The following is a 10,421-nucleotide window of genomic DNA, read 5'->3' on the forward strand; positions in this document are numbered from 1 at the left end:
TTGTAATGCCTGTCCTTGATCCCCTTAAGTGCAGTCTTAATATAATTCAAGTCATATGTAAAGTGGAGATGGTGTACTGTTCTTAACCCATTAGGGTTTTGGATTATATATGTGTTTCACTACATAAAGTATAGTGAGCCTATGAATTACTATAAAAAGGGGAGGAAGTGAAAAATATATGCAAAAATTATATAAATTAGAGAGTTAAGAGACTGTGCTCGTGTGATATATGGTGTGCTTAGTTATGTGTGACTGTTGAAAAATTCGTAGGTTTTGGGTTCTTAACCCCTTAACGACGCATGTCGTACAGGGTACGTCTTACACAAACTGGTCTTTAAAGACCAGAGACGTACCCTGTACGTCGTTAAGGGTTTCAAGCGACTGGAAGCGATCCTGATCGCTTCCAGCCGCTTTCAAGGTATTGCAGTGATGCCTCAATATTGAGGCATCACTGCAATACCTTTTTAGGCACACCGATGCAGAGAGAGCCACTCTGTGGCCCTCTCTGCATCGGCCAGTGATGGTGCCTGATCGTTGGTGGGTGGGAGCCATTGCAGGGAGGTGGGTGGGTGGCCCATCACTGGGGAACTTCCTTCCGGCTGTTCACTATGCCGGGTGTGCGCGGGAGCGCGCGCTGAAGGTGAGGGGCGCGTTCGCGATCTAACACAATTATGTGAATTTTTTTGGGCTGGAAGAGGGTGGTGGGGTGGAGGGGTGATCAAGGAGTGATCTGGGGGTGATCTGGGAGGGGGAGGGTGTAGGGTATGGAGGGGGGCAGCTACACTACAGAAAATGTTAGGTTTAAATAAAAAAAAAAAAAGTTATTTTGCAAAGTGGGTACTGGCAGACAGCTGCCAGTACCCAAAATGGTTACTAATAGTTAGTGGGGGGAGGGTTAGAGAGCTCTTTGGGGGGGATCAGGCAGGTTGGGGGCTAAGGGGGGGATCCTACACAGCAGAATATCATTATTATTTTTTTAAATAATAAAAAAAACAAATTAAAACTTTTATTTTAGTACTGGCAGACTTTCTGCCAGTACTTAAGATGGCGGGGAAAATTGTGGGGTGGGGGAGGGAAGAGAGCTGTTTGGGAGGGATCAGGGGGTGGGATGTGTCAGGTGGGAGGCTGATTTCTACACTAAAGCTAAAATTAACCCTGCAAGCTCCCTACAAGCTACCTAATTAACCCTGTCACTGCTGGGCATAATACAAGTTTGGTGCGCAGCGGCATTTAGCGGCCTTCTAATTACCAAAAAGCAATGCCAAAGCCATATATGTCTGCTATTTCTGAGCAAAGGGGATCCCAGAGAAGCATTTACAACCATTTGTGCCATAATTGCACAAGCTGTTTGTAAATAATTCCAGTGAGAAACCCAAAGTTAGTGAAAAAGTGAACAATTTTTTTTATTTGATCGCATTCGGCGGTGAAATGGTGGCATGAAACATATCAAAATTGGCCTAGATCAATACTTTGGGTTGTCTACTACACTACCCTAAAGCTAAAATTAACCCTACAAGCTCCATACAAGCTACCTAATTAACCCCTCACTGCTGGGCCTAATACAAATGTGGTGCGCAGCGGCATTTAGCGGCCTTCTAATTACCAAAAAGCAACGCCAAAGCCATATATGTCTGCTATTTCTAAACAAAGGGGATCCCAGAGAAGCATTTACAACCATTTGTGCCATAATTGCACAAGTTGTTTGTAAACAATTTCAGTGAGAAACCTGATATTTGTGAAAAAGTTTGTGAAAAAGTGAACAATTTTATTTATTTGATCGCATTTGGCGGTAAAATGGTGGCATGAAATAGACCAAAATGGGCCTAGATCAATACTTTGGGATGTCTACTAAAAAAAAAATATACATGTCAAGGGATATTCAGGGATTCCAGACAGATATCAGTGTTCTAATATAACTATCGCTTATTTTGAAAAAAAATGGTTTGGAAATAGCAAAGTGGTATTTGTACTTATTGCCCTATAACTTACAAAAAAAGCAAAGAACATGTAAACATTGGGTATTTCTAAACTCAGGACAAAATTTAGAAACTATTTAGCATGGGTGTTTTTTGGTGGTTGTAGATGTGCAACAGATTTTGGGGGTCAAAGTTAGAAAACGTGTGTTTTTTTCCATTTTTTCATCATATTTTATAATTTTTTTTATGGTAAATTGTAAAATATGATGAAAATAATGGTATCTTTAGAAAGTCCATTTAATGGCGAGAAAAACGGTATATAATATGTGTGGGTACAGTAAATGAGTAAGAGGGAAATTGCAGCTAAACACAAACACCGCAGAAATGTAAAAATAGCCTTGGTCCTTAAGGGAAAGAAATTGAAAAATGGCCTGGTCCTTAAGGGGTTAACATAAGTTCTTTTTGGAACCTTGTTAGTGTACTTTGTGTCGTATGTATCTAACATTGGACACATCTTATAAGGAAACCAGTTTATTTTATTTTGTTTTTCTTTAATTTAGGTAATATCTGTTTAACTGATTTACCTATGTGTTTAACGGTCCTAGTGAATGTATTCGTATGAATTAACCCATTATTAATCCTATAAATATCTTTAGGTGAGGTGATTTACAGAATCTTTATTCCATAAACTCAAAGGTAACTACCTATGTGTTTAACGGTCCTAATAATTGAATTCATATAAATTAACCTATTATTAATCCTATGTGTGTCTTTAAGTGAGGTAATTTACAAAATCTATATTCCATTGTTGGCTGTGTTCCTATAACTATGTTATAGCCAACAAAGGGATCGCTTCCATTGAGTCGTTAAAAATTGAGCCATAAGCTACCGAAGCGGACGACAGCTAAAAGTAATTTACGGCTCCATTTTAGTACCAGGTTTCCATTGAAAAGATTAGCGTGTTGCGCGCAGTCGCTCTTTTCGGACGTATGTAAGTTTGCGTTGCCAACCGATGTCGGATTTGTCGAAAAGCGCGCCATAACAAGTGCATTGCCATGGTAACCCGACCTCTGTCTATAAGAATAACGGTTTGCGCCTGCGCTCTTTACCTGTGATCGCCTCTAGAGAGAAAGACACGGGAGCTAGTTGCGTTGGTAGGAGTTTTGGGTTTTTGAGAGTTGTTTGAGAGTTAGTGGAGAGTTTGATATTTTATTTTCATATATTCTTATTGTAGGCCTCATATAATATTAGGAACACACACACACACACACACACATCCATACATTAGTTAATTAACACACATTAGTTTATACACACAAACACAAACACACACACACACTTTTATTTGATACAAACACATTCACATTTTTTTTATTTCATTAACCCCCCCATATCCCCATCTTCCTTTATTACTCCTTTCATTAACCCCCTTATCCCACTTCCCATCCCCCCTTTGACTACCCTTCCCTTCCCCACTATATAACTTTTTTTTTATATACATTTTGCCCATCCTTTTGTATTTTTTTTACATCCCATATTTTTTTTTTCATTTGACTATATAGCCCACCCCTTTCTTCATTTGCATCCCTTATTATTTTTCGATAATTTAGTTATAATCCTCTTTTTTTTTTTTTATCTTTTTTCATTTACATCCCTTTGTTTATTTTCACCCCCACATTTTATTTTTATTTTGAGGGATATAGAATAGAGATAGTTAGGGTCTAGATAGGTTAGGTAGTTAGTTTTGGGGATATTTAATTTTAGGGTTTAGTTAGGTGAATTAGTGTAGTTAGGTAAGCTAGGGACTTTAGTGTTAGGTTAGAGTTAGGGAGGAAGGAGAAAGGGATGGATAGGCCTAGTGGAGTTGGGAAGGGGGTAGCTAGGGGGAGGGCAGTGGAGAGGGTGGATAGAGGGAGGGGGAGGGGGGGAAGTAGGGAGTAGTATGGGCAGGAATAGGGGCCGAGGTTTGGGTGGAGGATTTTTCCTTCCTCAAACCCTGGCAGAGGAGGGAAGAAGAGAGGGTGGAAGAGGAGTGGAGGTGGGAGGAGTGAGGAGGAGTCAGCCTCAGCTAGGCACAAAAAGAAAAGGGAAAGTGGGAGTGGGGCTGGTGGTAGCCTGTCACAGCCTGCAGGGACAGAGGAGGGAGAGAGGGCTGGTCCCCAGTCACAAGAGGGAGAGTCTGTCTGCTGGCCCTTCAGGTGTGAAGGGCAGGCTAAGAGAGGAGAGGTACTCTGAGGAGGAGAAGGAGGCTCTTGTTGAGGCCTACTTGGAGAGGGAACCTCAGCTGGAGAACCCTAACCTGAGGGCGGGTGTCCGGAATAAGCTGTCAGCTGCTTAGGACGTAATCATTCTACTGCTAGTATAAAACATCGATATCATGATTGCAGGCGAGAAACAAAAGCGAAGCTGGCACAGCAGGCCAAATATGCACGTGGGACAGGTGGTGGTCCTAGCAAGAGAATACACCTAAGGTCATGGGAGGAGATGCTGTCCAATGTCATCTCGGATGAATCTGTTCACGGATGTAAGGGGACAATGGACACCTCTGTGCCACCTGAAGAGGTATATGAAGGTGAATATTCAATATTAAATATAACCATATATGTGATGTATATATGTTGTATATCATAAATACCCATCTGTGTTTAGCTATGAATCTAAATTTACATAGTTGTATTTAATATGTTCAGCAAGCACTCTGTATTGTATATCTGCTCCGACAAGCAAGAATATTGATAAGATAATATCCAAGAAAATTAAGCATTTCATATAAATCACGTGTCATTGTCCTTAAAGGGACACTGTACCCAATTTTTTTATTTTGTGAGTCAGATACAGCATGCAATTTTAAGCAACTTTCTAATTTACTCATATTATCAATGTTTCTTCGTTCTCTTGCTATCTTTATATGAAAAAGAAGGCATGTAAGCTTTTTTCTAGGTTCAGCACTCTGGACAGCAGTTTTTGATTGGTGGATGCATTTATCCACCAATCAGCAAGGACAACCTAGGTTGTTCACCAAAAATGGGCCGCCATCTAAACTTACATTCTTGCATTTCAAATAAAGATACCAAGAGAATAAAGAACATTTGAAAATAGGAGTAAATTAGAAAGTTGCTTAAAATTGCATGCTCTATCTGAAGCACAAAAGAAAATATTTGGGTACAGTGTCCCTTTAACAATGTTCCTTTAAGACACAGTCTATAAAGATTCATCAGTTATGGTCATATATGCTTGGATTTTATCCCAAACACACTATATGTGTGTGTGTGTGTGTGTGTGTGTATGTGTGTATTTGTGTGTACATATATACACATAAATATGGAATATAATAGTCTGTATTGTTATGCTACAAAGTAATATATTCTATTAGATAATGTAAACATACCGTATATTTATTTGTAGGTTCCGAACAGGAGGAGTATAAAGGTGCTCCAACACCACAGCAGGATGTTCCTACATTCACTGAGGAGGATGAGGATATCTATGGCGACACTACCTCCTATATCAGCCTCTTAGAAGGTGATATGCAGCAGCCAAGGGCATATGAGGTGGAGGATGTATCAGGCCCTTCTCCATCTACCTTGGAGACAACATTTCATGTTCTGGGTTCTGAACTCCAGCAGACTCATCCTCCTCAACACTGGCAGTTCATGCATACTTTGCAGCAACAAATGGCACAGCCCCCACAGCTGCACCCACCGCAGCAGATGATGCACCCCCCACAACATCATCCTCCTCAGCAGCAGATTATGCACCCCCCACAACATCCTCCTCAGCAGCAGATGATGCACCCACCACAACATCATCATCCTCAGCAGCAGATGATGCACCCACCACAGCAGCATACAGATCTGCATAATCTGTACTATATGCCTCCCACTCCTATGGCACAACAGGAATCCACACCACCACCCACTGCACCCACCAATGTATTGCCAACAGTGCCATCACAGACAACCTCCCAGTCACCAATACGGAGACACAGCCCTGGAACCAGCCAATTATTGGTTCCTGAGACACCAACTGTACAACAGGGTCCGGCACAGTCCCAGTAGGATGATCTACTGAGGCTCATACATAGAGAGCTTAGGCTGTCCAGGCTCCAGCAGCAGCAGGCTTTCAGGAGGATACAGAGCCAAATGGACATCCATAATGCCTCACTCGTCCGCCTGGCAGAGGCAGTGGAGAGGCTCGCGGATAGGCCCCAAACTCCATCCTCGCTTGCATCCTCTGTCATCTCCCTGCAGGACCCTGAATCCCGTTTATTAGCCTCACATTCAGCTGGTGGGCGTCGCACAAGACGCCACACTTCCCCCCCTAAGTACCTCTCCTCCAAAGTCAAAATCCCGCCGCAAGAATTAATTATTATTTTTTTTCCACCCAAGATATATCATCTCATTTTTGCACTAAAGCACTTTTTAAGTGCGATTTTCATCTCATAAATATGCATCCATTTTTCTAATCCAAATTTGAACATTTATCTTAATATTATTCTAATAGCTGTTTATCTGCTAAAAATGTACAGCTTTATTCATTTTTATTTCACATGTCAATTAATATGCAGGTGTACATTGTTAATAAATGTATGTGTCCTTTTATTGAGGATATTATGCCGTTTAAGAATACTTGGGGATACGTGTCTGAAATTTATACAGTATATGCTATCTAACATTAGTCAACGTGACATGTGTAAATGTTATGATTTATATTCCACAAGCATATGTTGTTTGTGCCTTCAGATGAAGCTAATAAGGGTTATACAGTTATAGAAGAGTTGAAAAGTAAATACTCCTTCCTGTTGATATGGCCAAATACCTTGCATTCATTCTTATAGTCCTATGTGGAATGTAATATCTGAAATATATACCTATCATGACTTATACCTATCATGACTAATGCACTCCTTTTTGTCAAGATTATTATTCAATATTTAGAATAATTAGATAAATGTATCTCTATGATATTTAAACACTGATGTATAAACAACATATATGTGATTGCCATGATATAGAGGTGATTAATACATTTTAATTGACATCATATGAACAGACACAGACTCTCCCTGGGACCAATGCACAATGCACTTTTAAATTGTTTCAATAACTCCATGTTAAAGACAATACTTCATATCTCTTGAAGTATGTAATATTTAGCACTTATGTATTTTGGTTAATAGTCTAAATATTGCAAATGTATTATCTGCTTTAGCAGACATGACATTACATATATTTTATAAATTGTAGTACTATGCCACATTATACTTTAATGTGTCATCGTTTTGTATTGAATAAATATGTTCAATGATTTCACATTGAAAATTACATTTGAATGAGGGTAAATCTGTAATAATAAAACTCATCTTCATGATAAAAAAATTATTTCCTTTGACTTATTTTTCTATATTATTTTCTATGAGGTAACCATGCCATTCAAGTGTGCAATCTCAGGGGATTGTATGTATTCATAATGTATCTTTATTTTAAGGATTATATTATATCTGGATTTGTCTCTTTGAAATGAGCATCTGATATATTTCTTAAAGGGATAGTCTATTCAAAATAAAACTCATGAATCAGAGCATGCAGTATTTATATACTTAAATATGTAATCCTATAATCTAACTTCATTATCATCTGTAATTTACTAAAACAGGAATGTTAACTTAGGAATCTACCCATTTTGATTCTGCACATGGGGAGCGCTTGATGATTGTTGTCTAAATGTAGGCAACAATCAGCAAGTGCACCACAGGTGATGAACATTAAATGGAACGGCTCCTAAACTTAAATACATGATTGAAATAAGAAACATAACAAAATTAAATTGATTATGAGTACATATGTAAGTTGATTGGAATTGAATGTTTTATCTGGTTCATTAATGTTTTATTGGGAATACACACTTCCTTTTTTTTTTTAAAGTGACATAAATTCCATTATTTTGCTAAAACATATATATTTACAAGCAAATCTAATATATTTAATTCTTTATATTGCTTAATATTCTTAGTATCCTTTGATTAAAGTTTTATTTAGGTAAGATCAGGAGCAGCATAGAACCTATGTTGGAGCTGTTTATTGTTGCCAACATACAGTATATATCCTGTCTGTCATTGGTTCACCCATGTACTAATTTTTATTAACCAGGAGTGCATAGCTGCTCTTTAAATAATTATACCAAGAGAATAAAGTAATATTTGGAATATAATTAAAATTATATTTTAGATAATTATGTTATACATAAATAATAAGATGAATGCATTGATTAGTACATAGCTGGAAATAAAGAAACATTCACCATGACTATATTTGAGTAAAGTACACATTTATTTAGGGAAAATGTGGTAAATATAGGGATGAGGAGAGAGGGAGGGGAGTGGTATTCCATTTCTGAGAATCTTCAATCTGTAAAACATTAAAAGACACAAATGTGTATTATTAAAAAACATAATCATAATTAACTAAAAGGTCTCATTACAATACTATAAAAATACCTGAAAAGAAATCTTGAATAGTTGCAGATCTCTCCAAATGGGCATTGAGGGGTTGGGGATAATTAATTACATCAGGCTCAAAGATTTCACCTGGGGGCTGTGGTGTTGGAAGTAAGTCGTTCAACATCCCATGCTCCTGTGCCATGTTGTGTAGACAGCAACATGCCACTATATTTTTATAGCTTTTTCCGGACTGAATTGGAGATCCCCCCCCTGATCTGTCCAGGCAGCGAAAGCGCATTTCTAGAACACAGTCGTTCTATTATAGCACGTGTTCGGATATGTGCTTCATTATATCTGTATTAAAAGAACAAGAAATATGATTATAATATATAATGTGAAGACAAATCAAATACTAATGAGCTAACTACATTCCTGGTTTGATCTTATAAATCTTTAAACCTTTTTATATATAAATATATTTATATTCAAGCAGAGAGATTTATAAATGCTTCACTGATAATAGATGATTTGTATTTTGACTGTCCCTTTAAAGGCACTTAACATATAAAATTTATTTAAACAGTGACGTTTCGGGGTGGCTAGCCCCGTCCTCAGACCATTACAACAACTCAAATTAGTAATAAAACTTTTATACATTACCCTCCACCATCACCACGTACTACCGGAAGTGCCGCCGGCGTCCTGCAGAACTCAGTGCGCAGGTCCGCCGGTTGCCATAACAACCCGGATATACCATTCTGAAATACAAATGGAATGTTTTATAAGACACAACAAATATCTACAATGTAAATGCTCATATAGTAAAAGTATTTAGTTCACTCTCTGAGGCTACAAAATATTACAAAATATTAGATATTGTTTTTTACGCCACCATGTAAACATGTACCCGGTTGTCAAGGCAACCGTTGTAATGGCATGTAATCCCTAAAGGCTACAAAATATCAATCTGTGAAGTAGCGATATTTGGTAACATAGTGGAATCATATATACATTATTGGAAAAGCAATTTGTGACAGGTCTATAGCAAACTCCCCAACCGTTGTAATTCCCTTAAGCAATAAACCTTTAATGTGGTACTCAGTTGGGGCTAAGTCAATAGTACAGTGTCACTAGAACTTTAACTTCAGCTTATCAGACCGTGGCATTGTTGTAACTAGGTTATCTTTACAGGAAACAATGCCAATCCAATTGTGTATTTAACCCCTTGGGGGACAAGGTCCCCAAGTTGTAAATCCACCTGGACTCCTTTTGCAACAATAGATTAGCTCTATCCCCACCCCTACTCAGTTTGGGTACGTGATCAATGATCACATATCTCAAATCACTAACCGTATGGCCACTCATCGCAAAGTGCCTGGCAACAGGCTGTTCAGATTCATTCTCTCTGATTCCCAATCTAATGGCCGAGCGATGGTTGGCCATACGTATACGGAGGGTATCTACCGTCTTACCCACATAAAATAAACCACATGGGCAGTGTAAGAGATAGATAATATATTCTGTGGTACACGTTACTCTATACTTAATTGTGTACTTTTTGTTAGTATGGGGATGTGTAAATGTCTTGGTATTACTCATGCCATTGCATGTGGTGCAACCAAGGCATCTGTAGCACCCCATTTTTGATGATTGAAGCCAAGTAGTCTTTTTATAACTGTCCACTGGATCCACTTTCACTAAGGAATCCCTTAGTGATCTTGCTCGTCTGTAGGTCACTCTTGGTGGTTCCATGTTTGTGAATGGCAAGGTTGGATCGCTCGTCACTATATCCCATCGGTCTCTCACGACTCCAGGTATTCCCTTTTTGTCTGCAGTATATGTCGTTACATAGGTCAGACAGTTCTTCGTCTCTATGGGTTTTCTTGTGCATAGAGCCTCATCTTGCTTCATATCCCAGAATTTTTTGAGGTGTTGGTCAATGTGGGTTTGTCGGTATCCTCTTTGTAGAAATCTCGCTTTCATCTCTAATAATTGTTCTTTGGCCTTATTGGGATCACTATTGTTGCGGACTACCCTTTTGAATTGTGATACCGGTAGTGCTCGCT

At 38.6% G+C, this 10,421-nt stretch overlaps 1 long non-coding RNA gene across 1 annotated transcript; it reads right to left on the minus strand.

The window, feature by feature from the left end:
• Positions 1 to 8,226: 8,226 nt before the first annotated feature.
• On the minus strand, positions 8,227 to 8,470 carry LOC128635765 (uncharacterized). The gene is made up of 2 exons (XR_008398580.1): positions 8,413 to 8,470; positions 8,227 to 8,323 (listed from the first exon to the last, which is right to left on the minus strand). It is a non-coding gene; the product is annotated as an uncharacterized LOC128635765 (long non-coding RNA).
• Between the last annotated feature and the right edge of the window lie 1,951 nt (positions 8,471 to 10,421).

Source organism: Bombina bombina, chromosome 7, assembly GCF_027579735.1.
Source record: "Bombina bombina isolate aBomBom1 chromosome 7, aBomBom1.pri, whole genome shotgun sequence".
Lineage (NCBI taxonomy): Eukaryota > Metazoa > Chordata > Amphibia > Anura > Bombinatoridae > Bombina > Bombina bombina.